The sequence below is a fragment of the Manis pentadactyla genome, chromosome 13 (assembly GCF_030020395.1).
Source record: "Manis pentadactyla isolate mManPen7 chromosome 13, mManPen7.hap1, whole genome shotgun sequence".
NCBI classification, from domain to species: Eukaryota; Metazoa; Chordata; class Mammalia; order Pholidota; family Manidae; genus Manis; species Manis pentadactyla.
The window spans coordinates 8,692,784-8,718,167 of NC_080031.1; positions in this window are offsets into that span (position 1 = coordinate 8,692,784).

Here is a 25,384-nt window from a genome sequence, read left to right on the forward strand (position 1 = left end):
TATCATTTTCAGAAAAATATTCACTTATTTTTCCTTCTAATTCTTTAATAGTTTCTTTTTAGTCTTTTAACTTTTTAACACATATGGAATTTATGTCAGTGAGTGTTGTGAGTTAAAATTAACTTTTTCCCAGGCCAGTATCCAGCTGCCCTAGAACCATTTGTTGCATATATATTAATTTCCCACTGATTTGAAAATGCGCTGTCAAAATACAGTCTCATTCATCAATACATCAAGCATTCTCTTCTAACTATAAAGCTAAAGCAATGCTCAGAGTCTTTTTTATAAATGTATTGAATATTTTCCAGAGGAGAAATATATTTTAATGTGTAAATTTGATGATAAAACTAAGAATATAAGGCCGGCCCTCTTTTATATTTACTGTTTTCTTTTTTGTCAAGCTTGTAATAGAATCATAAAACGTTCAGATGCCGAACAAACTTTGCTATGCTTGTCTCACTAAAAAAAAAAAAAAGAAAAGTTCTGCTGGTCTTGCCCATCTCTGGACCCTATTCTAAGTCACTACTCAGTTTTGGCATTAGAGCCACACTGTGTTCGGGGCAGTAGCCATTGATGTTCCACTGCTTGCTAGAGAATTTCCTTTATTGCGCCACTTTTCAAATTTTCCTTAATATTTTCTCTTCTTCTTCTCCTAGGTAAAACTCAGAAGTGCAAAATAATTGCATTCTGATTTGAATATATGTTAATTTTGGAAGAATTGCCATCCCAAAAATATTTAGTTTACTCAAAGTGAGGCACAAACTAATAAATTGAATGTCCCAAAAAGTAACCTAGATAAATACTATTATCAAGTCCTATCTTACAAATGAGGAAACTAATGTCCTGCAGTGCTACAACTCAGCTCCGACACCAAGTGCCCTGAGTTACCAAGGACCCCACAGCTTAAGGGGCACCATCCCCAACAAGAATGCCCTCACCTCCTGTCAGCCACAAGTTCAGGGGTCCCCAGGCCACCAACTAGATACAAATTCAAGGGATCCCACAACCTCCTCAGGCTTGATAATTCACTAGAGGGACATGCAGAGTTTAGGAATTCACTATACTTATGGTTGTAGTTTTATTATGAAGGATACACATCAGGACCAGCCAAATGAGGAGACCAGAGGTCAAGGTCTGGGAAGACCCGATGCACAGCCTTCATGGCCTTTCCCTGTGGTGTCAGGACACATGACCATGCTGGCACATTAGGGTACCCAGGGAGCTCTACTGGGCTTTCGCATCCACAGTTTTTATTGAGGTTTCATTACATAGGTATAATTTGTTGAATCATTGATGATACGATTGAAATAAATACTTAGCTCCCCACCCTCCCCAGAAGAAGTCAACTGATATCCGTTGCTCAAAGCTCCAACCCTCTAGACATATGGCTCCTGGCATGACCAGCCCACATTCTGAGTCAACTCACTGGCATAAACTCCACTGGGATCCAAGGACCCTCTGTGAATAACAAAGACACTCCTACGACTTAGAAAATTCTAAGGGTTTAGAGTCTCTTTCTCAGGAACCAGGAACAAAAGTAAGTCAAATTCTTTATTACATAACAGGTACATAAAGATGAATTACTTGTCATAGAGTAAATAAATGACTGAGATGGATTTCAAACCCAAGAAATATGCTGCAGACATATTTCAGTAAAAACTGTATAGTTGTTTTCAAACAGATTCTGCACACTGTTTATCAATTTTATTCTGAGATAGTGCATTTTGGGGCTTATATTGTGACTGGGATCAACTTACTTCTAAATAATCATCAATGGAATATAGGAAAATCATTGGATTATACATATTTAGTATATAGCCAATTTATTAAATTTTCTTTTCATCTCTAATAATTTTTCTGTTGATTTTATTGGACTCTCTACATCAATATTTTCAACCCCAATGAAGATGATTTCATCACCACCCCTCTTCCAGTTGTATGCCTCATATTTCTGATTACTTCTTCATTGTCTGTCTTTTTACCTGCTTTTCCCCAAATAGTATGAGGTTGACCAAAAATCCCATCCAAATCAAAAGGAGAAATCCTAAGAGATCTTCTGGGGCTTGAGGGTCCTTCCCCAGAGGAGGGGACAGTTGGAATGGATCTTAAAGAAGGAAGATGTAGTCTCATGGGTAAGGTGGGGGAGTGGGGTCAGGACTGGACTTCAGTAAGCTGACCACAGCTGGACATCAAATGTACCTAAGGTGGACCAGACGCTTATTTAGGTTGGCAGGAAGAGGGTTACAGCAGGTTTGAAATGCCAAGCTACAGAATTCAATCTCCACGTAGGGAAGCTATTGCTGAGTTTGGAGCAGACGAATGGCCAGATGAAAGTGTAAGAGGGGCGGGTGCAGCACCAAATAGCACTTGAGGACTTGAGGTGGGGGGACAACTCCTGTTTATACTTTTTATTTCATATTTTAACTTTTCCTATTTAGTGTACACTTTATACCTGGGGGCGGGGGGGGTCAATGGAAGTTGTCACCCAGAATTTCCCACCGGGCTTTGAAAGTGGTGTGCGGCTGAGGACCTGTTTGCATATCAGTGGTACCGCAGAGCCCTCTCTGATCTGCGGCAAGGGGTGGAGAGAAAACGGCCCTTCTCTCCTCCCCTCCGCTCCTGGTGCACAACTGGCCAGGCCCCCTCCGGTCACCAGGGACCCGCCCAAGGAGTTCCTGCCGGAAGGGGCCGGTGGGGGAAGCCAGCGCGCGCTGCAGCCGCAGGGACCGACGGACCTGGCTTGCTAGGGGGGCCAGAGGGCAAGGGCTTGGGGGCGGCTAGCGGAACCCAGCGAGAGGAGGCAGAGAGCGCCTAGCGAGACAGAGACTGAGCCGCGAGTAATAAAACCCGTTGCCCAAACTCTGCCCCTTGTCATCCTTTGGTGTCGCGGGAGTCATGGGATCCTCCCCTGGCGGAAAATGCCCCCTTTCTCCCGGAGCCGCACCACAGTACCCTGTTCATAACAGCCCACTGTGAATTTCATACAATAAGCACACATAAAACCAATGGTAGCATAGGAGCCTTGAGTCCTGCATGCTAGAAGCATTACCATCAGACCCCAAAATGTAGCTTGGACAAGGCTTTACTAGGGCTTCCGCTCGTACACAAGGGAGACGCACAAAGGGGAGACCCGTCTGGCTGGCTCCCTGAGGTGGGACTGGAGGAGAGTTTTAAAGAGGTTGCGGTGGGAAAAGGGTGACCACGCAGGACGCAGAAGCAGAACATTGCATTGCAGTAATTTGGACGCGCAGGCGCAGTTGCGAGAATTTGGCGTGTTAAACCTCCTTCCCTGAGAGTGGTTTTTTATATTATTAATGAGGGGGAAGGTTAGTGAAAGGTGGGCACTGGAGTCCGTCAAGGTGCAGGCTAGGTTTGGCCAGTCTCTGTAACCATTATCAGCTGAGGTTTTTCCCTGGGTAACTTCCTGTTCTGCAACCCTGTGAGATGGCTCAATCTTTTTTATGTAAATAGTCAGGGAACACAGTTTTTTCACTTATGGTGAGGGGTCAGAGTTCCGTCCTTATTCTGTACAACCTGAATCTGATTTTTTTCCTTGAATAAGAAGGGTCAGGCCCTGCCGTCATCTGCCTCAGTAGATGCTCAAACATGATTTTCACAATGAAAATTTAGAAACAACTGAACCAGAAAAATACAACATGTTGCCACCAGTGAATTACTGTGATGATACTAGAATGAGGCAATTTACTCCTAAACCATGAAAAGATGGAACAAATGTGAGAAACCCACATGAATCTTAGAGACTCAGAAACTGTGAAATAATGACGGTTTTCTAAAAAAAGAGAATGGTTAAAAATAGTCACAAAGACAATTTTTAATATGGTGGTTTTACCCCAAGTTCCTATGTTAAAATGTTTCAAAGACACTACATTCATGGCATTGAAATATTTTAGACCAACGATTCTAAAATAATCGTTAGGCCAATGCCATAACGTGATACATTTTTCACCCCTTTGTAACAAAACTATAATAATGAGAAAAAGGTGATGATATCCCCATAGAGCTCAATATGCAATGAAAATGGTTGTCCTTTTTTCTGAGAAAACTCTTTTGGGGAAGAATTGTCCTTTAGAAATATGATGATGGTAACCATAGATGCTGGATTTTTATCGGCAATCATGTATCGGCTTTATTTATTCAGAACTTTTGTGGTGGGGTTTTGTTTGTTTCTTGTTTTGTAATTCATAAAAATCTAAGGATGGGAAACGCAAATTACAAGCTGCAGTTACCACTTTATCCACCAGATGGCAGAGCAGCTCCACACTAAAACCTCCGAGCGTCCACGTCCGCTACACCCCCTGTGCCTGTTTGCCCTTAGCAAAAACCATCGGTTCATCTTTTGAAAAATACCTTATTTCCTCTTGTTAGGATTTTCCCCCAAGTAATATTCAGAGCATTAGTATTTTACATCTCAGCCTAGAAATGAATTTCCCCCACGGTGTTGTGTTTAGGCTTGTCCTCTATTTTTTTTAATACACTCTAAATCTCTATTAATACAACAAAGACCTAACCGAGCTGCTTCAGAGGTACAGAAAGGAGGGGATGCACTCGAGCCTAGACATTCAGCCTTCTCCCTTCTAATCCACCATCGCCGCCACACACACACACACACACACCACCCCCCGAAGCGCAGTTCGTAGGGGGAGCTGCGGCCGGGGGAACTTGGGGAGGAAAGGGTTTTGGGGTTGATCGTCACAGATCTATTATTCCCCAAGTCCAGAAAATGCAGCCGTGTAGGAGAAACAAAGAGGAACGCCATGCTGCCACCCAGTGGTGTGAACGGTCTCTTTCTGCTCAAGCAAAACAAGACTTACTTGTGCTTCCAGCGAAGACGGAGGTCATGTCTGGAAGGACTTTCAGTCACCCCACCCCTTTCTCCCCACCAGTACCTGATGCGGGTGTTACTCAAGAACCTAACGGTCAGAACATTCAGAGACCGTCATCATCCCGCCGTAGGCTTGTCTGAATGCCGGGCAGGTGAGGACTTACCTCTCTGCACTTGCCATCTTGCAGACCCAGTTAACGTCACAGCAGACAGGGGGTGCACGCTACGAAACGAAGCGTCACCCTAGGTCCCTGCAACTATGTGGGCAAACGACTCGTAATAATCATATGTGATCAACTTTCTCTGCAATCTCCCGTTTCAGAAAACCTGAGGAAGTCTGCTATTCTCCCTCGAGGGGTTTGAGCAGGAGCTGACTGGCTGCATTAAGAGTCCCAAGTCTTCCTGAGAGGATGTTGCAGAAGCCATCGCTTCCTTGTCCTAAGCCAGAAGCACAGAGCCTAGGAAAGAACACAGAGACCCATCTGGATGCAGAAGAAGGAAAAAAAAACCAAGGCACTGTGTTTCCTCCTACTTCAGTTTGACTTAAGGAAATTTTCTGAGCAACCGGGCATTAATAGGATTTCAGACACCCTCCTTCCTTCCATCTGAATTTTTTCCCCCACTTCCCAGAGCATCTTTTACACTTGGGAATTTGACAGACCTGGGTTAAAATTCAGACGACCGACCGTGCTAGATGGGTGACATTATACACGTTTCTTGACCTTTTCATCTGTAAAATGAACGTAACAGAGACTCACCAGTGCCTTCTTAAAGAGAATGCATCCTCTCAGTCTAGCCCTTCCTCCCCCATGCTTCCAAATTTTGTATTCTATTCCTGCATTCTAATCAAAATTCGTGTTTCTTCAATGTCAGGCTACGTCAGTTTCTGAAAAAGCGAACTCACTGAGTTCATTTACAGTAATGTGAAAATAACTAAGAACAGCCTCTCCCTCCTAGAGTTATATAATGCTCTGTCAGATCCCAAGCTACTGAATATTAGAAGTGCATAGAGATTATCCACATCAAATCCCATATTCTCCAAATGATGCACTGAATCCTCAAGACATTAAGTGGATGGCGCAAGCCCCAGTGTTTCATAGGAGAGCCCAGACTGGAACACAACAGATGCAGTGTACTGACCTCAGGCCAGATTCCTTCCGATATTCTACAGTTCCCAGGATTCTCTATTTCTGAATATCTGCCTTGGCTTCTTCCAATTGCCCACTTCTGAACTCATAAATACCATTCTCCTCTCCTCAACCTTCTTCCTAATTATCACCATCTCGTATAAGTGGCACAAAGACCCACTCACATTTTCCAAACTTCTTTCCTTAGAATTCCCTAGGAAATGGCCCCAGTATCCACATTCAACATAGTTAAGAGTGGAGATATTTTGTAAAGCACCAGTAGAAGGAATCTGGCGACGGGAAACCACATGAACACAGACGGGCAGGTATGGAGTGTTTACACCAGTGAACATAAGACGGTGCCGACTGGAAGGAAACAGGTCAGTGACTGAACGTCAAGTGTGAGAATGACAACTGGAAACAGGAGACCAGGAGAAAGTGACGGTTAAGGATTTGGCGGCTGCCCTGGTGAGTCTAAGGGAGAAAATCAGAAAGTTGGGCAGCAGGTGGGAAGCAAAGCCTTATGAGGAAGAAGAGTGAGCCGACAGCACCAGCAGCTTTAGAAGGCATCGTCCTCCTTGCTGGCCCTTCCTTTCCCATCCCTGCACCCCAGGGACCCATATATTCATATTCATATAAAATATGAATGCTCAGGCTTTCCCAGGGAAATCAAGTCAGAATTTCTGGGAGTGAGGTTATTACAGACTGACTGTTTGTAATTTTTGTAAAACTCCCCAAATTCATAGGTTTAACTCCTAATCCCCAGTGTGATGGTATTAGGAGGTGGGGCCTTCCGGGCATGATCAGGTCATGAGGGTGGTGTCCTCATGAATGGCATTAGTGCCCTAATAAAAGAAGCCCCAGAGAGCTCCCTAGTTTCTCCTGCCGTGTGAGAGCAAAAAAAGCATCCATCTGTGAACCAAGAGGTGGGCTCTCATCAGACTCAGAATGTGCCAGCATCTCAGTCTTGGTTTTCCCAGTCTCCTGGGAAATGCTAGTTCAACCATTGTGGAAAGCAGTATGGAGGTTCCTCAAAATGCTCAAAATAGACTTACCATTTGATCCAGGAATTCCACTTCTAGGAATTTACCCTAAGGATGCAGCACTCCAGTTTGAAAAAGACAGATGCACCCTGAGAAATTAATTTCTGCTGTTTAACCCACTCAGCCTATGGTTTTCTATTACAGTGGCCCGAAGAGACTAAGAAAGAGGTCTAGGCATTGGCAGTGTTTTCCTCTAACATATTATGAAAACTTTCAAATGTATAGTTCAGTTGGAAGAGTTTTATCATGAATATGAGTGAACTCACCATCTAGATTTCCAGTATTAACATTTTTAATTTTATTTTTAAAATCACCTAGCAATATAAACTTTTCATATACAGGCCTTTGGATTTGAGCATATGTATATATATGCATGTAACCACCACCTCAGCCAGGACATGGAACAGTTCCATCATCCAAAATCTCCCCCGTGGTTTCCTTTTTTGGTCACACCCTCTCTGCTCTTGGAACACTTGGTTAACTCTGATCTGTTCTCCACAACTGCAGTTTTGTCTTTTTTGAGAATGGCATGAGAATGAAAATGCACATCATGTAACTTGTTGAGACTGGCTTCTCTCACTCAGCATCCTACCTTTGGACTCATCCAAGCCATTATGTATATCAACAGTTCATTCTTTTTTTACTGCTGAGTAGTATTCCATCATATCATCTGCTCATCTCTAACCTGTTGGAAGATATTTAAGTTGTTCCCAGTGTTTCACCACTACAAATAAAGTTGCTATAAATATTTCTGTACAGGGCTTTGTGTGTATGTAAGTTTTCATTTCTCTAGGGTAAATATCCAGGAGCAAGAAGGCTTGGTCATATGGGAAATGTATGTTTAACTTGACAAGAAATTTCCAACATTTTTTCCAGAGCAGTTGTGCCACTTTTCATTCCTTCCAGTGATGGATGGGATCTCCAGGTAGTCTGCATCCTTCTCTGCACTTGGTATTATCAGTGCTTGGTTTTAGCTCTACAACATGTATACAAAGGTGTCTCCTTGGGGTTTTTCATTTGCATTTCCTTAGTGACTAATGAGGTTGAACATCTTTCCATTAGCATATTGCTGTCCACATGTCCTCAATGGTGATGTGTCTCATCGATATTTTGAGCATTTTAAAATTTGGTTGTTTCAAGCAAAAAGCAAATAATCCAATTAAAAAATGGGCAGAGGAGCTGAACAGACAGTTCTCCAAAGATGACCAACAGGCACATGAAAAGATGCTCCACATCGCTAGTTATCAGAGAAATGCAAATTAAAACCACAATGAGATATCACCTCACACCAGTAAGGATGGCCACCATCCAAAAGACAAACAACAACAAATGCTAGTGAGGTTGCAGAGAAAGGGGAACCCTCCTACACTGCTGGTGGGAATGTAAATTAGTTCAACCATTGTGGAAAGCAGTATGGAGGTTCCTCAAAATGCTCAAAATAGACTTACCATTTGATCCAGGAATTCCACTTCTAGGAATTTACCCTAAGGATGCAGCACTCCAGTTTGAAAAAGACAGATGCACCCCTATGTTTATCACAGCACTATTTACAATAGCCAAGAAATGGAAGCAACCTAAGTGTCCATCAGTAGATGAATGGATAAAGAAGATGGGGTACATATACACAATGGAATATTATTCAGCCACAAGAAGAAAACAAATCCTACCATTTGCAACAACATGGATGGAGCTAGAGGGTATTATGCTCAGTGAAATAAGCCAAGCAGAGAAAAACAAATACCAAATGATTTCACTCATATGTGGAGTATAAGAACAAAAGAAAAACTGAAGGAACAAAACAGCAGCAGAATCACAGAACCCAAGAATGGACTAACAGTTACCAAGGGGAAAGAGACTGGGGAGCATGGGAGGGAAGGGAGGGATAAGGGTGGGGAAGAAGAAAGAGGGTATTATGATTAGCATGCATAATGTGGGGGGTGGGGGAAAGGGGAGGGCTTTGCAACACAGAGAAGACAAGTAGTGATTCTACAACATCTTACTATGCTGATGGACAGTGACTGTAATGGGGTTTGTGGGGGGAACTTGGGGTAGGGGAGAGCCTAGTAAACATAATGTTCTAAAAAAAAATAAAAATTAATTAATTAATTATTTTTTAAAATTTTTGGTTATTTCTTATTACTGAGTTTTGAGAGTTCTTTATGTATTTTGGATACAAGTTTCTTGACAGTCATACGGCTTACAAATATCTCCCCCATTCTGGAACTTGCCTTGTTATGCTTGTGACAAGGTCCTTCACATTTCAAGTGGAATGTAGAAATCCTACCCCCATGTAGTTCTATTTAAACACATTCCTTTATGTTACAGTTGTCTTGGATACATTATGTACAGTTGTATATTATATCTACATACATTGAAACCCCATCAGGCAATATCATAATATTTGTTTTTAAACATCAAATATAAAGAACTCAAAAGGAGAAGAGTAAGATATTTACCATTTCTACTCCTCTTTCTTTTCTGATATTCCCAGTCTCCTTTGAGTATTATTTTCCTTTTGTCTAAAGACCTTCCTTTAAAAATTCTTTTAGAATGAGTCCACTGGTAATGAATTTTCTGTTTTCCTTCTGTCTGAGAGGGCCTTTATTTCATCTTCATTCCTAAAAGACATTTTTGCTGGCTATGGAATTCTGGGTTTACAGTTCTTTCAGAAGTTTAAAACTGTCATGCTATTTCCATTGGCCTCCATAGTTTCTGATGATAAATCTGAAATCATTTGAATCATTGTTTCTCTATAGGTAATGTGTCATTTTTCACTGTCTGCTTTCAAGATTGTTTCTTTGTCTTTACTTATTAGGAGTTTGATGATGATATGTCTGGACATGTATTTCTCTGGGTTTTTCCTGTTTGGGGGATTCTCTGAGTTTCTTGGATCTGTAGGTTTATGTATGTCACCATATTTGGGAGATTTTCAGCCATTATTTACCTAAACAGTTTTTCAATACCATATTCTTTTTCATCTCCTTCTGAGACACAAATGTCTCAGATGACAAGAATGTCAGACTGTTTATTTTTGTCCCACAGTGACCTAAAGCTCTGCTCATTCTTTTTTTTATTTTTTTCCCTGTATATTATTCAGACAGAATAATTTTGATAGATCTATCTCCAAGTTCATTGACTTTTTACTTTTATCTCCATTCTCCTATTGAGCCCATCAAGCAGTTTGTTAAAATTAATTATATTTTTCAGTTCTAAAATTTCTACTTGTTCCCCTTTATGGCTTCTATTTTTCTTTGCTCAGAGTTTCTATTTTTCTGCTCATTTCAAGAGTGCTCATGATTGCTTGCTGGAGCAATTTTATAAAAGCTGCTTTCAAGTCTTTGTCAGATAATTCCAACGTCTGCGTCATCTCAGTATCTCAGCATTGGTGCTTGTTGTTTGTCTTCTCCCTTGTGAGTTGAGATTTTCCTGGTTCTTTATATGTCAAGTAATTTTGGATTGTATCCTGGACATTTTGAATATTATGTTATGAGACTCTGGGTCTTATTTAAATCCAGTGGAGGATATTGCTGTTTTTCATAGACAATCAACCTGGTTAGGTTTAGGTCACAGTTTCCAACCTGTCTTTTGTGGGCTTCCTATGTTAATACTGTTTTCAAAGCCTTTAGTATTATTTGGATCTGACCTACATGTGTGCCACTCTGTGATTGGGCCCTGGGCAATGGTCTCTGTTAGTTCAGTTCTCAGAGTCTTTGACATGCTAAGATCGAAAGTTGCATGCATAGGTAGAAGATGAGCCCAGGATCTCATGGGGTCACCTTCCTGACCTGATGGTCAGGGAGTTGCCTGCTCCTCAAGACAGAACTGGAAACTTCTCCTGGAATTCTGTCTACCCTCAAGTGCCTGCTTTTGGGTTTTGGTTGTGGTAAGTTCAGGCCTGAGAATACTGTAAGAAAAAACACTGATAAGCTCCCTGCCAGTTCAGCGGTACCTCACATTGTGGTCCAATTCACCTACCACCATTTACTTTTCAGTGTCCTCAAACATCCGTCCTATGTACTCTGTCCCGGTTTTTAGATGCACACAGTGGAAGAGGCAGGGTAGAATGTGATTACTTCACCTTACCCAGAATCAGAACCCCTGGCAGTTTTTAAAATATCAGGTAATATTAATGAGCATTTAGTGAGAATTACTGGCTTTCACTACGCCCTTCATTTCCCCACCTATGCCTGTAAATACTGTACTGGTCCCTGGAGGCCAAGCTCAAACATCCCTTCATCTGTGGAGGCTTCTCTGAACTCCCAACCAGAGATGATCTCTGTCCCTCTTGTGAACTTGCACAGCACTGGCTCAGGCCTCTATTACCACACCTACCAGTCTTCTCCCCCAGACATTCAGTGGTTTCTTGAAGAAAAATACTTTCTTTTAATCATCCTTAAACTGCCTCCAATTCAAGGCCTGGTGCCCAGCACATAGGCCCCAGTCACCAATTCAACAGAGTTGTTAAAAGCACTAACCAGTTTTCAAAAAGATGAAAAAGGAAGTCAGGGCTTCTGTTCTCAACATGGTCTGGAGCAAAGATACATTTCCCTCTCCTCTTTTTTGGAAATCAGCCAGAGGTAACTGAGAGAATGAGAAACAGAAATGTGGATACCATTTTGAATAAAAGACAACCTGGAAATACCTGTGGAAGGTGGAAGGAAAATACTCAGAAGCAGCCTGCAGCTGCTCATCTCTCTCGGTCATAGAAACTGAGGGACTTCGAGGATCCACTCAGACACATGGTGCTCTTGTGAGGAGAAGCAACTTAACTACAGCTATCGGTTTTCCAAAGAACTCAATCCATTCAAAGATGAGTAATCATTGTAAAAATAGAAGAAGAAGAAGAAAGAAAAATCATCCCACTCTATTCAAGATACAATGAGAAATAAAGAGGAAATTGTGAAATAAATGTAACACATGAAAACACTCATGAAGGTAAAAAAAGATCGTATCCTCTTAAGCAACTCTTGGGTCAAGGAGGAATTAAAATGGCATTGCATAACTTTTGATAATAGCAATAGTGAAAATATTACATAGAAACAGGAGGAAGTATTAATAAAAATTGAAAGCAGAAATTAGTAAAGAAATGGAAAAAATATAGAATTGATAAATAAAACCAAGACCTGGTTCTTTGTAAAATAACAACTACACCGATAAAAACAACAAAAACTAGCTTACCTGATTTTTTTTTTTTTTCACAGGTGGGCAACAAATACCCAAAGTAAGGAACACTACCAGGGAAAATTTTTCACTCTTACAGAGGAAGTAAAGGTACCATAGAAACTACTTTGCTCACAAATTTGCATATACTTTTAGAAAGTATATGAAATGGTTGACTGCCTAGGAGAGCATGAATTACCTAAATTAGCCTCGCAAGAAATGGAAAAGTAAACAGATCAATTACTGTCAAAGCACTAAATGGGTTATTTTTGTTTATGCTTTTGTTTTTTAATATGTAAGCTCCGGACCCAGGGTCCTGACAGAGGGATTCTATCAAATGTTTAGGAAACTGACTGGATACTGTATCAAGGTGATGTCTCAAGGGACAGCTATATAAGCATATCACCTAAAAACATGGGTATAAATAACATAAGCAGCAGCTCCGGAAGTTCAATAGGCTGCGTTTCTGGAGCAGGACTCGTGAGAAAACGATAAAGCCTAAGGCTGGTCTTTGTTTTTGTTTTGTGTGACTTGATTTTTTTGTTTTGTTTTGTTTTTGTTTTGAGTGAGGCTGGTCTTTTGACATAAGCCTTTTAGAAGCATTTGATTTTAACAATGGATATATATTCCTTTGCTAAATATAGAAAATAATGACATGTCGCAAAGCATCTATTTAAAACAGAACAGGCAGCCCAGGTGGCCTGTTACCCAAGAGGCAAAGGAGCCACCCTGCCCCATATTTGGGGAGTTCAGGGCCCCACTGCCGCAGAGGGTGAGCAGCGAACGAACCTCAGTTCGTGCAAAGGTGCCTCTTTGCTTAGAATATCGGTGGCACAGGACTTTTAAGCCCCTCTGACGGCCCCAACACGGTCTCCCCGCTTCTCTCCTATAGGTTCCCTGCTTCAACCAGGTTAATAGCCTCTCTTTCTGTACACAAATCACCTCCTACCTGCATAGTGTTGGCATAATGCCTCTTTCTGAAATACCTTCCATGCCTATAACACGTTCCCCCACACCATTGTTACAACAAGGTTCATAAGCCACTTTACCAAGGTGACTTCTCTGTGTGGTCTCACCTGCCTTATTGCCCTTCTCAGAATACTGAGACTTACAGTTGCACTGATGTGTCCTCGAGAAGTTTAGCAAGGCAAAATGCAAGGCCGCTGGCTGGCACTTGGTAAATATTTTTTGAAATTTTTTCCAGTAAATATTCTTCTCGTGTCATCTGCATGACTGTCAGAGCAGTTCAAACATAGTCACCCTTTCCTTCTGTTGCCCACCATTTCCAGTCATCCTGACTAGCTTATTTGGGTAGGGTAGTGAGTGAGCAAAGAAATTAATGCTACAGCTCTTCTGGGACGGCCTCCTGTGCCCCAGCTCCATGGCTTCTCAAATTTACAGACAGAACAGTTGGTTACAGAACAGTGGTGTCTCCTGAAATGCCAGCCGATGCTCTGCAAAAAAGGAAAAGCTTTTTGTGGTAGGCAGTCTCTAAAATGACTGCAGTGATGGCTACCTCTGGGTGGTAAGATAGCTGCAACAGCTTTGGGGATAATAGCAATTTTCAAGTCAAGAAGAAAATGAGTAACAGTGATGTCAGCTATGTCTATTCTTTTTTATCATAAAAAACGAACACCCTCTAAGAAAGATTTCCACACATATTTTGATGTCCAGAAGTGGGTCACCTGGCCACTAATAGCTGCTGGGGAGGTTAGAAAGGTGACTATACCACCTAGGGCTGTGCACATTTCTGCCTTGAACAGAATTGAGTTTTATTGTCAGGAAAGGAGTGAGTGGATACTGAGCAGGCAAATAATAGGGTCTGCAGCAGGGAGTATGAAAGAAGCGGCAGAAATCCATTTTTATTCCTAGAAAGCCAATCCAAGGCTCACGTGAGCTCTAGATGCACATACTCGTATTACAGCTAAACTACAAAACAGTAACAAGAAATTCAGTTTTTTAAGCCTAGCTGCTTCTGAGGGGCAGATATGTGAGAGGGGAACATAGGAAGCAGTTGCAGGGTAAAAAGTTCATAGTTGCTGGATGAAAATCTCTCAGGACTAACTGAGCTGGAAGTTGTTCTTTCCCTGCCAAAATGCAAACATTCTAAAAATCCCCTCAACTTAACAGCCTCAGAGGGTATTAACATTGAAGCTGGAGGAAAACTATGAGCATCTAAATGGAGTTCAGATGCAATGAGAAGAACAGAGACTCCCAGAGAAATGTAAACGCAGGTGGTGAACCTGAAGCAGTTCCAGGATGAAAAGGCAAGGACTCTTTGCAATGGGTGTGCCCAGAGGTGGTGATAAAATTGAGATGGGTATGTGGGCATGCACAGAAGATAATCAGAGATTCACCACAAAAGGTAGGAGGAGGAGAGACCCTTTCCCAAAATCAGAACAGACATTTCCCAGGCATTCCTGGCCAAGAGTTTCATGAATACCTTGGTAAGGAGGTATTGGCCAGAACCAGTTCGTGATGCTCTCATTGCAATTGCTGTGTCCAATAATTATTAAGCACATTCTACGGCCAGAAAGAGAATTACATGTTTTAGCTATATAACCTTTATTCTCACAGTGCCTTTGCACGTGATATTTTCCCCAATACACAAATGAAAAGAATAACATTCAGAAAGGTTTAGAAACTTGCCCCAAACCACACCCATAGTAAGGCAGATGCAGGATTCTGACTACCTCTGGCCACTACAACACAGGCAATCTCTATCAAAAACATTTTATTTGTAGTTTGTTGAATAGATTTTAACTGCCCAGTTAGTTGAGTTCAATCTAGTCTTGAACATTTTAGTAGACGATTACTTTACTTTTATAATTTAAAAAATCGAATGGCCTAAGAACTTTAATTAGGGACTCTATTAGTTTACTAAGGCTGCCATAACAAAATGCTACAAGCGGTTGGTGTAAACAATAGAAATTTATTTTCTCACTGTTCTGGAGACCGGAAGTCCAAGGTCAAGGTGTCAGCAATGTCGGTGACCTCTGAGGCCGCTGTCCTTGGCTTGCGGCCGGCCATCTCCTCACGGTGTCCTCAAGTGGTCTTTCCTCTGTGTACACATGTCTGCATCCAAATTTCCTCTTCTTGAAGGGTGCCAGTCGTATGGAAGTAGGACTCACCCTAATAACCTCATGTTACCTAGATTACCTCTTTGAAGACCTTATTTCCAAATACGGTTATATTCTCAGATTCTGTAGAGTTAGGGCTTCAGTGTAGGAATTTGGGAGAACACAATTCACCCATAACAGTGACTCTAAGTCAGATCCTAAAAAACCTTGAGACAGGGTTTTGATCGAATAATTGACAGAGCTTACCCATCATCTTGGCTGCCAGGACCCATCTCCAAAGTTTTGGAAGATAAAACTCTTAGGGAATCCTGGGATGAGTTAAAAGACCAAGATCATTTGGTCAAAGAATTTATGGGGTTGTGTTGATACGACATACCACAGAAATTAGGTAGTGTTTCAGTTTCAACCTGAATCACGTTAAAAGACTTTCAAAATATTTTACATCAATTAGCCAGCATCCTCCCTAATCAAGCTCTGTATTACTATGGAAAGTCAAATAGAGTGAAGACTTGAAGACCCAGTGATTTCACCATGTTAACAGTTCTTCATTCTTATGAGGATCAGGCGGTAGCAAGACTCTTAACAATTGTCGACTGTTCTTAAATGAAGTGCTGGAAGGATCTGCATATGCCTTCCCAGGAGAGAAGCTGTAGATTCGCAACAAAGACAAGAACATATTATGTTTGCAAATTTCCTGTGAAAAGTACATCATTGCCCAGAAATTATACACATTTGTTTTCTGAAGGTCTTGCTAAAGAATATGGAACAAAGCTCTCCGTGTCCAAATGATATTTTTAAAAAGCAAGTTGGGACGTGATGTTCCTATAAAACTTGCTTCAAATTATGTAAAAGATTTATGTTCGAATAATACACTTGGTCTACAGTTTGTACTGAGAAGAACAATAAAAGGCGTCAGAACACTTCCCCCCTTCAAGGTGGACTCCAGGTTATAACGGCAGGGCTGTGTCTGCGCACAGAGCAGCCATCAACTCTGTCATCCGCCTGTCAAACACCAAGCAAACCGAACCCATTCTGGGGCCCTGAACCCTTTGCACCATCAAAGACATCACGGTCAGAAAGAAGGCATTGCTTGATACTCCATTTCGATCTCCTGACATTGTTGTCTCATTGTGATTTAAGTAATGCAAATGTCCAACCATTCATATCCTCCCTGGAGGTGCTCAGGGGCAAAGAGGGTTTGAAGGAAGGTGTGAACGTTTTCCAGAATGTGAATTATCAGGACACTTTAGGAGCCGTCAAATCTCAGGGTTTTTGTTATTGCTCAACACTAATATAAGGGGTAGTCAGAACCAAAGAACATCAGAACTTCAAAGATTCTCCTAGGCCAGTGTTTTTTAAAAATTATGTAGCCATAAATCTCATAATTTAAATTAAATAATTTTAAAATAACTTTAAAAAAGGAAGGAGCAGAAGTCAAGAGAGAAGGGAAGAAGCTATCTTTACCTAGTATGTAAAGCAGAGGAAAGGGGAGCTGCTTTGCCCGAAGAAACGAGGGTTAGGGAGACTCACTAAGTTTCCACTTTCTTCTCTATAAGGGCCTCTAAAGTTCTGCAGAACATCTTGGTCTTCTGAAGCAATTTGTAAACCAGTCATTCTAGTCCAGTCTTTTCCGTTTACAGAGGGAAAAATGGAGGTCCCTCGCAGGATAACCACTAGCCCAAAGTCAGAGCCACAGCTCAGATCTTCTGGCACTAAGTCCAAGACCTGGAGAAAGAAAGCCTCCTCCTTCCAACAGCTGAGATGGGCAAATGAGCCTAACAGTGTCTACCCCAAATGGTGAACTTCCCGATGGAAAACACAAGATCGAACCAGACCTCAGGAACAATCAGGACACCGATCTTCACAGCAAGATCACGAGCATGAGGAAGTGTGGTTAGAAAGTTTGGCTGATGCCCTGTGCCCTGCAGCCACCAGAGCTCCAAATCCCAGGTGGCCGTGAGTCCCATGGCCAGCCTCAAGTGCAAATACGTGATGACGTCCACAAACCAGTCTGACACAAGCCTGCCTTGACCTAGAAAACTTTTCTAAGTTTGTTTTCCCAGAGGAACAATTAGAGCACCTAAGAACACCATGAAGATCATGGCAGACCACTGGCCTTCTGTGCCATATTTTTACTTGGGAAACCCTTAATTATACACCAAGCTTAGTTAAAATGTGTCCGCTGTGATTCATGTTGGAAGGAAGATGCTCGGAAGGCCAGCTGACGCAGGGCTTATGGAGACCTGTGGCACGGAAGCACCGCAGGTTTCCAGCAACGGGTTTGGAGGTGAATTCGTGCCCACCTACAGGACCAGATCTCTGTGTGATTCACATCCAGTGTTTCCAATTGTCACTACACCCCCCCATGAGCTTTGTATTATTATTCTCACTTTTCAGATGAAGACATTTGGACCTCCGAGAGGGCAAGGAACCCAACCAAGCTTGCCCAGCTGTCATCTAGAAAAGCAGCATCATTCATTCCACTGATATGGGGTCAGCATCTGTGGACTGTCAGCTGCACGCTGGGTGCTGACGGGTCAGTGGGGAATGAGAAGAGCAACCTCCACCCTCCCAGAGCGGAGGGTCCCTGTGGGATACGGTCAAGTGAACGTACACAATGCAGGGCCTTGGGAGCTGTCGGGGAGCCCGCTAACCCAGTCATGGAGCTGCCCGCTGGCTGCAAAGCCTCCCATTCTCCCTGAGGCTGAACCATTCGTGAAGGAAGCCTGTGTGATCGCAGGTCCTCTCCCCTGAGCACCTAATAACCTTCTCCCTAAGCTTCCCACAGAAGAGAGAGCGTCAGGTTACATGGGCCTCTGAAGAGAAAGAAGTAATTTTCTCCGTAGGCTTGGACGACGCCAGCTCCTGGAGGGCAGAATCAGGCAGACCGAAAGCATAACGTGTCACCTGGCTACAGCGAATGGATGAGCTGTACCCCCATGTGTAAATTCCCTGTGGGGACTTGAGCAATGCTTCAGAAAGGATTCCCTTCACCTAATTAGCCACAGTGAATGGGGCCCCCAGGACAGAACTCAGCTTGAAGCGCAGCAGCTGTTCCCTCCACACACCCTCATCCCACCGTATTTCCCAGCGACACCGTGCTCCCGCAAGCCCTCTCCCCACTGTCTATGGCCCCCCGAGTTCTTCAGCTTTGAGACTGCGAGCACCTTCTTGCATCAGACACCTCTGGGGCACTCCCTCCCTGTTTTGTCTCCATCCCCACTCCTCCTTAATACCTTCTCTAATCTAACCATCGTCCTCATGTTGATTCCTCCAGCGGGTATCTTTTGCAGTTTTTCCCTCTGTATCACGTTTTGTAAATATCAACCTAATGGGAAGCAAAAAAGGGAATTCCAAAGGCACTGTTCTGCTCTGCTTCACAGACATGGGGCATATCTGCCAGCTCAGCTGGTCACGAACTAGCTGCACATCGAAATCACCTAAAATCTTAAAGGAAGGCTGATTGCTGGGCTCCTACCCAGCGCCCCTGATCTAATCAGGGCAGGCTGCAGCCCAAGTATCCTGGGGTGGTTCTAATGAGCAGCAGGCTTTGGGAGCTACGGAACTATGTAGTTGTCCTTCCCCAGCATGAGACATGATGCCCACACTAAACGTGGCCTTCTGTCCAAATGGCAGAACCTGAGAAATCTGGCATAAATAGGGAGATCCATTTTGAAGGTTCATAACCCTTTGGAACAGAGCCCTTTCCTCTTTTCGCCAGTCTCAAAGCAGATTGCTACTCTGGAGCAAATACAAAAACAAGCAGGGTTAAGTCAAAGCTAAAATATACCCTGAGATGCTCAGCAAAAGAAAATAAGGGAGCAGGGGACTTAACTCATGATCATATTTGACTGTCAAGTACAATCTTGAAGTCAATTTATTATTTTTACAGGAGACGTCGACTCTGCCCAAAATCCTATCACTGGCTTAATAGCTCCTCTTCTGGAAGGCAGCCATGGGATCTACACTGTAAAAATGATAAGCCCACAGCTCAGGAAGATGAAATCCTTGTCCAAGGATTATAGGGTCAGTTTAGGGTAGACCCAGAACTGTAAGATCCCAGGTGTCCTAGGAAAATGCTTAGGCAAATTACAAGTCCATGTAAATTCTACTAGCACTATTATTATCCTCTTATTAATGACTCATTACTACCACTAACATTTACAGTAATAAATACATTTGACTGCAGTGCATGGGGTGATAAGGAAATGATGATTTCCGGATGGTGCCTCGCCATAGAGGAACTTGTGTATTGACCTTCTCCCTCTCTACCTCGCTCCCCAGAGTGAGATTTCCTGATGATGATACCATAAGTTTTTTACTGGCAAGTGATTCATTAGCCTGAGTGACTGGGTGGTCTTGACAACAGGCACACAGGCTGCCAAAGTCATTTGTCTTTAAGGCTCAGTCTGTTACCCAGAGAGAAGAAACCTTCTGCTCAGTTTTCCTAAGTTCCTAAACAATGACTGAGAGCCTGGTGGGGTGGAAGGTGCCCGGGTCAGACCCGAGCCACGAATCCCACTGACAAGCCGTGTGGTCTTGGCCAGCCATGCCAGCATCTCATCTGGAAAATGAGGGGCTTGGACAGGACAATCTCAAAGGGCCCTTCTGGCTCTCCGATTCACAGAACCCATGATCTGACTCACAGAACAACCACGCAAAGCCAGGCAGACTCGGAAATTTGCAGCTCCCTGGGGCTCTATAACCTTAATTAAGTTAGCCTCTTGGAGTGTATTGGAAGTTGTGGGAACTCTATGCCTCATTTGATGACAGGGAAACCTATGTGTGAACAGAGAGCTGATGCAATTATGCAGAAATCAAAAGTTCAGATTTCATGTTTTCATTGTTCTGTCCCATCATCCCTCAAAACATCTCCCTCACCAGACTTCAGTTCCAGATGGTTAGATAGTAAAGCACAACCTCTATTGGCATAAGTCTTTGGGGCCAGTACAGGACCCCCAGACTCAGCTGCTCAGCCTTGACTTACGCAGAGCAAAAGGCACATCCTTGTTCTTTGGTTTTACTCTGCAAAGAGGAGACATGTATTTTATCTCAAAATAAAGCTACTTTGTAGAGCACGCTTACATGTATTGTCTCTGTGTATGATTTTAGGGATTGTTTCCTTTATTCATCAGCCCTTCAAGATAGGGGATATGGCATGTTATCCTATTTTACAGACAATAAAATTGAGACCTGGGAAGGTTAAATATGTTGCTAGTTAATGCCAGAGTCTCTGCTAACACTGGTCTTCCCAACTTCATTTCCTGTTCAATTTTAATTCAGAATAGCGACTTCTACCCTTAGGAAATACAGCTACCGCTTGATTTGGGGTCTCAGATTTCTCAGATCTGAAACAGGCTCACTAGGATGAGACAAAGATCAAATACTAGGTAGTGGTCAGAGTCGATGACTGTAGACTAGTATGGAAGGTTGAGAGTCAGACGTAGGACTCTCCGCTCAATGTCCAAATACGCCCTGGGAGCACTGGTGCTGATCTGGAAGGTCATCTAAAACCATGATATGCCACTGACATGGCTGTTGGTAACAGAAGCCAGGCCCCATGTTGGAAGCAGTGGTCCTGCAGACTTGTTAGGCAGAAAGACAGACATGAGCAAGACGAAAAGGGGGTGTGTGCCCAAAAAATGACTCAGGGAGTTGATCAGATAGAGCCAGAGAGGCAGAAATGACTCAAGAGAGTTCGTTAGATGAAGCCACGGGGTCCCAGAGTGACTCGGGAAATGTCCAGGGTCTCCCCAGATTCGAAACATCAGAAGCACAGGCAGAGCCCAGCCCCTGTCCTCATTCCACCAATCAGAACAAGCCTAGAGAGCTGAGCGCTGTCAATCAAGGACTTCTCTGTCCTGCCAAAACCACGTAAAAGCAGCCTCAGAATGGGCATCCGGGCCTGTCTCACCTTAGGCGGGCCGTCTCTATTACTCTCTGCAGAGCGCAGTGAAACTCACTTTGGTTTCTCGTCTCTCTCTGACTTCCCTGTGACACGGAGCCGAGTGCCGTCCTTCCTCACAGACGGACTCAGACGGCACTGGTCTATATGCTTGCTACTCGAGTGTGGTCCTGCAAGCTGGTGGCCCCCACGAGCTTGTGAAAATGCAGAATCCACTCCACCCTGTGCACTGCCTCGGAATCTGTATTTTAACGTGGGCCCCAGGTGGCTCATAAGCCCTTCTTCTCCGAGCTCCCCTCCACCCACAGGTTCTCCACGCAGTGATTCTGGGCTGGCGGCTTCTGGTTCAGCACCCTTTGGCCAGCAGGCAAGCAACTTGAGGGTTAGCACAAGTCCACTGCTGGCATCCTGGACACCAAGATTACACACGTGTGGGTCAACAGAACCGATCACAACAAATATGAAGCATCTAGTACTATGCAAGGTGCATGGGAGCCACTAAAAGTAGCTTTTAGTCCATTTTAACAGAGGAATCATGAGATTACCAGACCTCACTTTCCTCAGTTTACACTTGAGAAGGGAAGAGTTCAAAAGCTGGTATTGAACTTTCCCCTCCCTGCCTGGTACAGATTAAGAAGCTGGTTTTCTCCTCTGTCCTCCCACTGTCATCTCTGTTTCTCACGGGTCCCTCTCTTCTCTCCCTTATCCACCTGCTCCAACCCTGCCCTTCCCCCGGCGCACGCGCGCACGCACACGCACGAGAGAGAGTTATATTTTCAAAGTTAAAGAAACGTGAAGATCATCTCTTCTGATTAGGACCCAGGAGAATAGCTTCTGCAAAGACATTTGCATTCATTTCCACATGAATGTCTTGTCCCAGGGAAAGCTCAGCAAACCCGATTCTATAGGCAAACACCTTGGGGATCTGAAAGTGGATTCAGGGGCTCTAGGTTAGTGAGGTGGCAAAGGGAGAGCTGGAAAGGGGCCCGCTAATGGCTTCCGTGCAGGTGTTCAGCATAATAGGGCGTTAATTGGGTAACAGATGGAAGCACAGAGGGTGGAATGGCAGCAGAGGGTTAGGACAGACGCTGACCGCCAGAACCTAATTTTAAACAGAGTGGAATTTTCCTTCTACTTCAGTTCAGGTTCCGAAAGCTCAGTCACAATAGAACTTAACATGCTCATTTATAACAATTAACATTTACAGCTGCTTTCTAAGTGCCTTACCGGCTTTATCCCAGATCTTCAGAGCGATTCTGCAGCATAGGTAAGAGAATCTTGTTTTTAAGAGGCGGAAGCCAAGGTTCAGATCAAAATGAATAACTGCTCACGGGCACACAGCTGTCACGTGGCAGAGCCGGTATTCTCTGTGCATGGATCCACTGCTTGGTACCATCTCCCTGCATTGGTGTGCTCCCCACAGGGAAGGCAAGAAGCCTGTTGGACTGTATGCTGGTCACTCTCATCTGGAGTGTTGTCCTTGAAAGTGGAGGCCACCTGTTAAGAGGGTATGGAGGGACAAGGGAGTCGATCAAACAGCCTAGAAACTGCAGGAGAACCAATTAAACCACAGATCAACAAACTACCACCCAGATCCCAGCCTGCCCTGTTTTTGTTATTAAATTGTACTGAAACACAGCCTTGTTGTCTAACGCCCCCCTCATGCTTCAAGCACAGGACTGAGCAGTTGCAACACAGATGATGTGGCCTACAAAGTCTAAAGCATTTGTGATCTGGCCCTTGATGGGAAAAGATTGCCGACCCCTGGATAAATAAATCATTGCCCCTAGGCTTAGTTGCAGAGACAGTGCTCTGAATTACTACTCAGGGCTGCTCAAGGTATTCAAAGAGGTATTTTGCCCAAAACAGAGAAAACTCATTGACTCATCCTGTAGAAGTGGATTTGGTTGCAAGGCCAATGGGTGGAAATTTCCAGGACTCTTTTTTTTTTTTTGGCCCACTGTCTTGTCTGAGGGTTTCAGCCCCAGGCAAGTTCACTATGGATTCAGTGAGACTGAGAAATGACAATGGAACATTCTTGGGATAAGAGGGTTTATACCTGGCTTTCTTCTCCCAGTGGTAGGCTGAGCACTAGAATCACGTCTACAACCCTCCTAGATCTGCCTCCGCCCAGAGCACTGGGTGGAGCTCTTTATATAGTGACTCAGTCAATAATAGCTTATTGCCTACGGCTTGGAAGCAGCAACCCAGCAACAGCAACAGGCCAGTTACATCATCAAGTAGTTTAGGTTCAGGTGAGGATCCTGGACAGAGGTATTTCCATTTTCCCCACACCCACCCTAGAGAATTTTCTGTTCCTAATGCTTATGAGTTAACTTGTAGGGTACTAAACTCTCCACCACTATAAGCATTCAGACAGCCAGAAGAGTATCTATCAGAAATGCCATAGTTTGCCCTAGATGATCTCTATGTCAATTACAACTCCTATGATCTTATGACTTTGTGAATTTCAGGATGACTAATGAGCCACAGGAACTTATCTTTCCCAAGTCTCGATGCCCTATCTACTACGTTAAGCTGATCATCCGCTCCCCACCATGAGTAGTGTAGCAGTTAACTTATCAAATGACAGCAAAGAATAAGCTATTGCCCTTAGGTGGAGTCCCATGTATTTGAAGTTCAACCTGTGGTGCATTAAAGATGCATTTAACTTTAAATGTGCTTTTGTTTTCCAACAATGAAAAATTATTCCTAAAGCCAAAAAGGACATAGAGGCTATCAAAAACAAGGTGCATTAAGTTATTCACTTAATAAGTCTTTATTGAGGGCTACTATGTACCAGGCCAGAAGTGGAGCTGTAAGCAGGAGCTAAAGCCACAGGTATTTATTTTAGCTCCTGGTCTGAAAACAGGCAGAGGGAATGCAAGCCCTGTAGGATAAACAAGGAGCGGGAGTGGCCACAGCCCCTGTCAGGAAACAGGAGCTGTAAAAGCTGTGACCCTCACTGGGGGCTATGGCTTGTATAAAAAGTACCTGTGGTCAAAGGAAAAAGAGAGGGACTGGGAGACACACACACACAGAAGCTGGGCCAAGGCATCGGCTGATCTGGGTAAATTCCCCATTATCCCCAATGGGGAGGAGCCCCCAGGCTTTCAGGATAAGACCTAATTTCTACCCTGGAGCTTCCAAGGGAATGCAGCCAATTACAGAGCGACAATACAGGAAAGAGTGACTGCAGAAAAGAGCAGAGGGTGGGGGATGGAGAGGAGGGGGGAGGGGGGAGGGGTGACATTTACACACCTGCCTTTTCAAACCATTCTAAGATTGTTCTATTATTTACACTTTCTTGAAAGTGAATTCAGCTTCCAAATGTTGAGTTGGTTGGCTGTTTTTTAAAGCACATGAGGAAAATCACTACTAAGAGAAAAGCGCCAAGAAAATCAATCCTAATAAAACGTAAATAATAGAACAATCTATCTCACTGTGATTTTACCTAAAGCCTCAAAAAGATCATAGAATAACATTTCTTTTAAAATAAGAAATTATAAAACAAAAACACCAATGAAGCTCGTCCCTTTGTGGTAGAGGAGGAAAAGGTAAACTCCTGTGTGCTTTCTGGGTTTTTCCTCCCCTGACTTGCTAAGGATTTCGGCTCAGCTCAGCAGCATTCCCATCTTTCTAGGAGGATCATTCCTGGCCAGGTCCAGGGGACATTGTGATGCCAATCATGACAAAGTAGGTAAAGTAGAGAAGAAAGGAAAGGATGAGAACCTGGGGGAACCAAAGCTGGGGGAGTTGGGGGTGGGAGAACATAGGGTAAGGAAGGGGTGGGAACCCTTATTTTGAGGAAAGTTATAGGACATTGCAAATTTTGCTACAATCTAGATATTCACCCTCTTGTGCGTGAGATGTGAGAAAATCATGCTATTATTTTAGACCTATTTTAGTTGCTGCACTATATCCTTTTTTTGTATTCAATTGATTCTTTTTATTATTGCTATTATTATTTATATTGAGGTACATACAATAAAATGCACAAATCTTAGCGTATAGCTCAATGAATTTTGACATGTGTATACATTCATGGAACCATCACCCAGATCAAGATATCAAATATTCTCACTAATTTTTTTCCCCTTCACCTGTTTCACCTGTTTCCCCCCCTGCCCCTCCCCTATGACAACCACCAGTCTGTTCTCTGTGTCTGAGTCTTTTTCTATTTTTACTCATTTGTTTGTTTTGTTTTTTAAGTGAGATCATAGGGT